Genomic DNA, 6,445 nt, shown 5'->3' with positions numbered 1-6,445 from the left:
GCTATGTGGGAGACAATTGTGGAAGGACCAGCATTGGCTGTATTGTAGACTCACACAAAAGATGTGAGACCCTATCTGGAAAATATTTAAAAGCAAAAATACCTGTGGAGAGGCTTATGTGGTAGAATGATTGTCTAGCAAGCATGAGGCCAGGAATTAAAACCTCAGTATAGGCAAAGAAAAATATTTCCACAAGGACAAAAGTGTAGAAAAACAAAGCAAAAAATAAAAAAAGGAAACTGCCCATTGAGGTGTGACTCTCTTGCTGTAGCCAGATGATCAATTTTCTAAAATGCTTTCATTTTGATGACATATGAATCTGATTTTTCCAAAGTTGCATTGAAGGCATGAAAGAGAGGATCGTGGGTCTACAAGGAGCCAGAAGTAAGAGAGGAACTCAAGAGAAAGGGAAGCATCTGAAAGGGGCTGTGGGTTATCAGGTGCCAGCTTCTATGAAGGGTCGCCATGGGGTGACCTTTCAGTCATCAGTGAGGAAGGTCTCTCTGGAAGCTATGAGGAGAGAAAGAAGAAGGATGTGGCCATTGGTACTGCTGGAAAGACCTGTGCATCTAGGTTTGGGAAAGCAGATTTGTTTGTAAGGACAGTGAGGAAAGTGATGGTTTCTGCATCTGCCTGCCCAATTTTTCAACATATCTTCATCATCATTGCACATCACTTTAAACCAGAGCAGTGAGTAAGAAAATACATGCTCCGGGGTCAAAGACTTTGATTTAGAATCTTGGTGATATCTGTTTCTCAAATACTTCAAATCTTACCTGCAACTGATGATGTTATAGACTCATAGTAAAGAGAAATATTCACCCAAATTCACCTGCCTACCTGTGTTGTTCAGTCTATTTGATCATGAGATTGCATTGTGTATGCAGAATATCTTCAGCTTCTGCGTCCTCCCCATGGGTTCCTTCTTCAGGACATGGAGGCTCAGCATGTCCTGCACATCTTCATCCACAGGAAACCATGGAAACTGAGACACGTTTGAATACTTCCCATGTCTCTAACAATTGAAATATGTACATACATTGTGAAGTGAGGTCCTCTACAAGGTCATTCATTTTACCTATTAAATTGGACCCAAATGGAGGTATGTACCATCAGAAAATCATGACAGAGAGATTCCATTGGAACCTTCTCTCCTGCATGGGAACAAATTCCCTCTGGAGAACAGAAGAAGCAGACCCAGCTACTTTCCACTGGTGATTTGGTCCTTCAAAGGTGATTTCCTTCCAAAAACAATCAATTGATGCTGAGGGTTGCTGTGGAGCCTCTGATTACTTTACTGGGTGACACCTGGCAGCTGACTCATGGGGAAAGTGACTCAATATTTCAAGTGAGAGAGCTTTTCTGTCCATTTGTTTCTATTTCTGACCTAATTTATCCCATTTTAATACAAGAAATCCTTGCAATATTTTTACCTTGCGAGTTTCTGTTTATGATACCCTTTGAAGTGCTTTACATTCTGAATATCAAGTTCCTCTGACTTTTGTGGAAATAGGGAGGCAGAGAGAGGATTTGCTTGTAAATTTATTCTTCTCCAGTGGGATATACAATCTGTCAGGGCACTGAGCATAAAGGTAGTCCTGTGAGCTGTGGTTCAAAAGAGACCATGAGGAAGGGTGGGAGCTGGACACCTCAATAAACTTAGAGGGATAGTGCTGCAACAGTGAGCAATGGACAGAGGACCCTGACCCTGGGTTCATGTGACCCTCCACAGTGGATCAGGACCAAGGCCTTCCATGTCATATCTTGAACACTCTCCATGGTCCTATGTGTCTTAAACCTATGGATCACAATGCACAGTCAGCATTTTTTATGCTAGTATATGGGTTTGGAATCAAGATCTCATGCTTAGAAGTCAAGTGCTCTGACACTTGAGCCATGCCCCAGGCCCTTTATGGTATTTTTCGAGATAGAGTCTACACTTTATGTCTGTGCTTCTTCCAATCATGATTCTGTAACCCCTGCCTCCCAAGCAACTGGGATTTCAGGTGTGCCCCAATGCCAGCATTGCCGTCTCCATGTTATGCTGCAACTCTTCATTGCTTCTTGCCACAGCTCTGTACTCTGGCATCCTGCATATTGTGCAGTTCAGTTTGCTTTTTTTGAGCAATCCTGGAATTCAGCCTACATTCAGACAGATCTGCACAAAGTTGAGCTTCCAGAGGTCTGAGCTGCTTGACAAGATAACTCTACTTCTTGCAGCCTACTCCTTGCTTTTCTTCAACACTAGACTTTGGCCAAGCCCAGAAATCTCTTTCATAATGCTGAGTTCAATTTTTCTTAATGGTTAAAATTTCGTTGTCACAATCACATCCCAAAAAGTTGATGCTGATATACTGTTCACAAAACTTTAGGTGATTGGTTTAACATTTAATCTAAAAAATTACCTCACTATCCACCAGCAATTACTCCACTCCCAGCACCAGTTAACAGAATGGAGAGATTAATAAATTGCATGTGACAGAAGGCAGTAATTTAGGAACCCCTCAAAATGCAGGAATAATCAGAGCTCTCTACTCTTGGAACCATTAAGGAAGTGAAAGAGAGGTCTGACTGATTGTGAGGATTGGGAATAGCTCATGGGGTCCTAATACTTGGTAATCTTTTAGGCCATAAGAGTCTCAGGATGTCATATTCCCAGCATTTAAGTCTCTCCAGAGAGTACCCAGGAATGTCAGGTGCCTTGGGGGACTTTCCCTTCCCACTGATTATTCTCAGATCCCATTTTTAGTAAGTCAGAGCATAAAAGAAACTGAAGCTGGCTCAGACCAACATTTCCTCTGCCTTACCTGAAGGGGAATCTCTAATAAGTCATCATTCCTGCATTCACAACCATGTCCTTAGAACAGCAGCCATGCTGTTCTCATTTAACTAGCTGATCGAGTGCAGAATTTTGACAGTGGTGTTTGTTTAAGTCCAGTAGGGCTGGAAAATAAAGGTCTGATGCGAGACAGCAATAGAACCCAGGTTGTGGGAAACTAACTCTTTGTTGAGATATCCTGGATGAGCCCCCAGACATAATACTGGATTGCTGATCTCAAGTTCATATCTGAGAGAGTTGATGACTAAAGACACTGACCAGGAGTTAAGAGTAAAGAAAGTGCAAGGTTTATTGAAAAGACAGCGAAGCTCCTGACATGGGAGGGGCTTAGAGAAGGCTAACCTGTAGTATAGCTGTAGACTAGGATTGATATAAGGCTCTCTCTGGCTTAGGCCCAACTATTCTACTTCTTTGAAGCTATATTTGTGATTGGTTAGCATGTAGTCAGTTCTCCATTGAACCCAGCCACTTGCTCATCCTAATTGTTATTGAACAGAACATTCCAAGAAGATCTGGTCAGCTCCTCCTGACCTTGGGGCCCACCACCCACATCTTGCAGCTGCATTCTGTTATCTTGGTATGATGTCTGTTATTTATGTGAGAAGCGTGTAGTTTCTAATGCCCCTTCAGATGTCCGCCTCTAAAGTGTCTCCCTCATTTACATTGTGTCACCTCTAGCATTGTTGCCCTCACAAAGGGACAGCTTGCCCAGGGAATTGCCCATAATCAGTTAAGTAAAGTCAGACTCTTGGTTTAGAGAGCTGAACTTTAGTCACTAAGGTATGCGTGTTTGACCTGTTGTTATGAAGTATCTTTGAAACTTTCCAGCAAAGAATAAGCATGTGTACACAGAAGAGGCAAAGAGATTTTCCTGTTTTGAAACAAATTCCTGAGGAGCCACCACAGTCAAAAGGCACATTTCCAAATAAAATGTACTTGAGTTACAGGTGGTAGGGACTGGAGCATGCAATGTTTTTGGATCTGTATCCTGGACACTGTAAGGTTTCAGATTCCCTACTTAGGGCCTTAATCCCGCTGGCAGCGTCTCTGAGCTCTAGAGGAAAATTTGGAGGACATTCCATGACCAGAAAAAGAACAACTCTTGAGAAGTAGAATTCCTGGCTGAGTAGCACTCCCATGAGGTGGAAACTGTGTGATGGGGGCATGTGTGTCCTCCTGCCTTACCCTGGAGACATTGGAGAACACAGCTGATAGGAACAGAAGAGCGATGCCACCCAGCAGATGTGGGGTGAATAAAGGAAAGCTGAGGGCATGCACTTAACCTATGGATACTTATCTTCTTCCCAAAAAGTGATCTTCTTTAACCAAGAAAAATCAAGTTTGCATTCTCATAAAATATTAGCTGTGATTGTCTCAACTCCTTTATTCATGTCTTCTAGATACCAAAGTTGTCACTGACCTCTAATTTTGAAGATGAGAAGTCACAAACTTTCAAATTGACAGCCCAACACAAGTAACATGTCATTTTTCTCTTACTGATTTCAGGATTACTCTTCATTTTTCCCATAAGCAGATTGATCATGTGTCAGGATGACAGTTTCTGATCTTCTATCTGTGTTTTGGAGATTTCTGAAGTTTTCAACCATTATTTTCCTTCATACTTCACTCTTTACCCCCTTAATTCCTATTTCAGGCATTCCAAAGATGATAGTTATAGTAAATGCTTTGTGTGATAATTTCAGGGTTGGAATTCAGTCAGATTTTCATAATCCCCTATATGTTTTGTCGTGTGATTTTTGAATCTTATCCTGGACAGTTTGACTATTATGTTATGACACTCTGGTTCTACGAATATCCTGAAGAGAATGGTCATTTTCCTTTTTTCAGTTTATTAATCAGTCATCAAAATTAAGATCAAACTCTTGTGGACTCCTCTATTCTCTGATCAGATGGTTTCCAAATTCATTGTGCTTGACATGAAAGCATTCAGGCAAGACATGTAATGTTGTAAGGGAAGTAATATAGTCCATTGAAGATTAGGGAAAGGCATCACAAAAGCATTTGTGACCCCATCAGGCCAGGTGGGATAGGTGGGATGGAAGCTCCAAGGAAACAGAGAGTGTCTTCTCTCTTTCAAGGAATTTAAAACCATGATAACCCATGGGAATGGAAAGCTTTGGGCAGTTTCTGATCACCAATAACGGCCAAGTGGGGAGGGATTTGGGTGATTCCTGGACTAGGGTGTTGGATTACTCTGCTACATTTGCAATTGAAAAGGAGGCTTAGAGGGGCTGATGGAGGGCGTCTGATCTGAAATGCCCCAGGTTAAGTTACATGAGTTGAAGTGTCCCAATCTTTTCCTATTTCTATCTCACCTCAAACTACATGTTGTGTCATGTCTTCGGTCAACAGTGTTGCACTTGCAGTCCAGTTTTCAGCCATTGCTATTTGGCTGTGTCCACATGGCTCTTACACCACTCAGGGAATAATCTTTTGGTGGAGTGGTAGGGTTGTATCCTAGTTCAATTTTCTAGGCTTTTGCTCTGCTTCTTGATCTCTTGTATGCATATTCAGCTCAGGATGAACCTGGGGCATGTCTTCTTTTATAATAGACATAAATATTCCCTCCTCTTTTCTAGGAGGGAATTCTACCCAAATGATCAGGCCAACAAAGGCCCCTTTCACATGTTCTTCTTGGTATTTTTTAGTTCAGTGTGCTGTGGAGAAGTTCCACATGAGTAGGTCAAATTTCAGAGAAACTCACAAGAAAAGAGAAAGGAAAGAAACATGGATATTTTCTTCACACTCTTCAGACAATAGAAATCTCTTTACTTGATTTTTCATGGCTTATGATCCATCTGTTACTGCTGAGGCTACAGGACAGCTTTGTAGCTAAAGAGAGAAAAACAAAATCATTGAGAAAGAACATCTCCCACTTCACATGCCAGCCCCACTCCTTCCCATTTGTCTGGATAGAAACAAGGAGTTTACAGCAAATGCCAGTAAATGGTCAGAATGCATTCCATGACAGAGAAATACATGAAACCATCTGAATTGAAGGTTTACAGTGGTTTAAGGGAGATGGAAAGTTTCTGCTCTGCAAATGGTATTTAAGAAGTGGAATTATATTCTGTGATTTTTCCTTACCCTCATTATACAACCCAGGAAGGGGATGTCCTGGGATATTTTAGTCTGCACTAGTGATGAAGGCCACAAAGGAAAGACCTGGGATAATTCTGAGGTAGTGCCATTTCTGGGCTTTATCAACTGTACAATATGTTGTGGCTAAAAAAAATACATTAAAAATTTATCATCCACTCAACTGATCCCTGATTCCCAGTGATGTAGAAAGATCCTGAGTTCACATCAGGTCACAGTGGGGTGAACAGACACAGCTGTAGAAAGCAGATGTGAAAGTAGGGCAACCTTCCACCGAGCCAGGGAGGGGATCAGACTGTTCAGGGAGACTCAGGCTCAGTACAGGAGTCTGAAGGCTGTATTCTTGGGATCATCATCCTGGCCTGGCTATGCTCCTTCTCACCATACAGGGCTCAGGTGAGGCCTCAGGAAATGGACTTTATAGCACCTCTGTGCTGATGCTTTGTCTGCTGTGCTCAGCCCACCTGATTATGTTTCAACCTCTCT

The sequence above is a fragment of the Castor canadensis genome, chromosome 18 (genome assembly GCF_047511655.1).
Source record: "Castor canadensis chromosome 18, mCasCan1.hap1v2, whole genome shotgun sequence".
Lineage (NCBI taxonomy): Eukaryota > Metazoa > Chordata > Mammalia > Rodentia > Castoridae > Castor > Castor canadensis.
Note: the sequence above shows the minus strand (reverse complement) of the source record.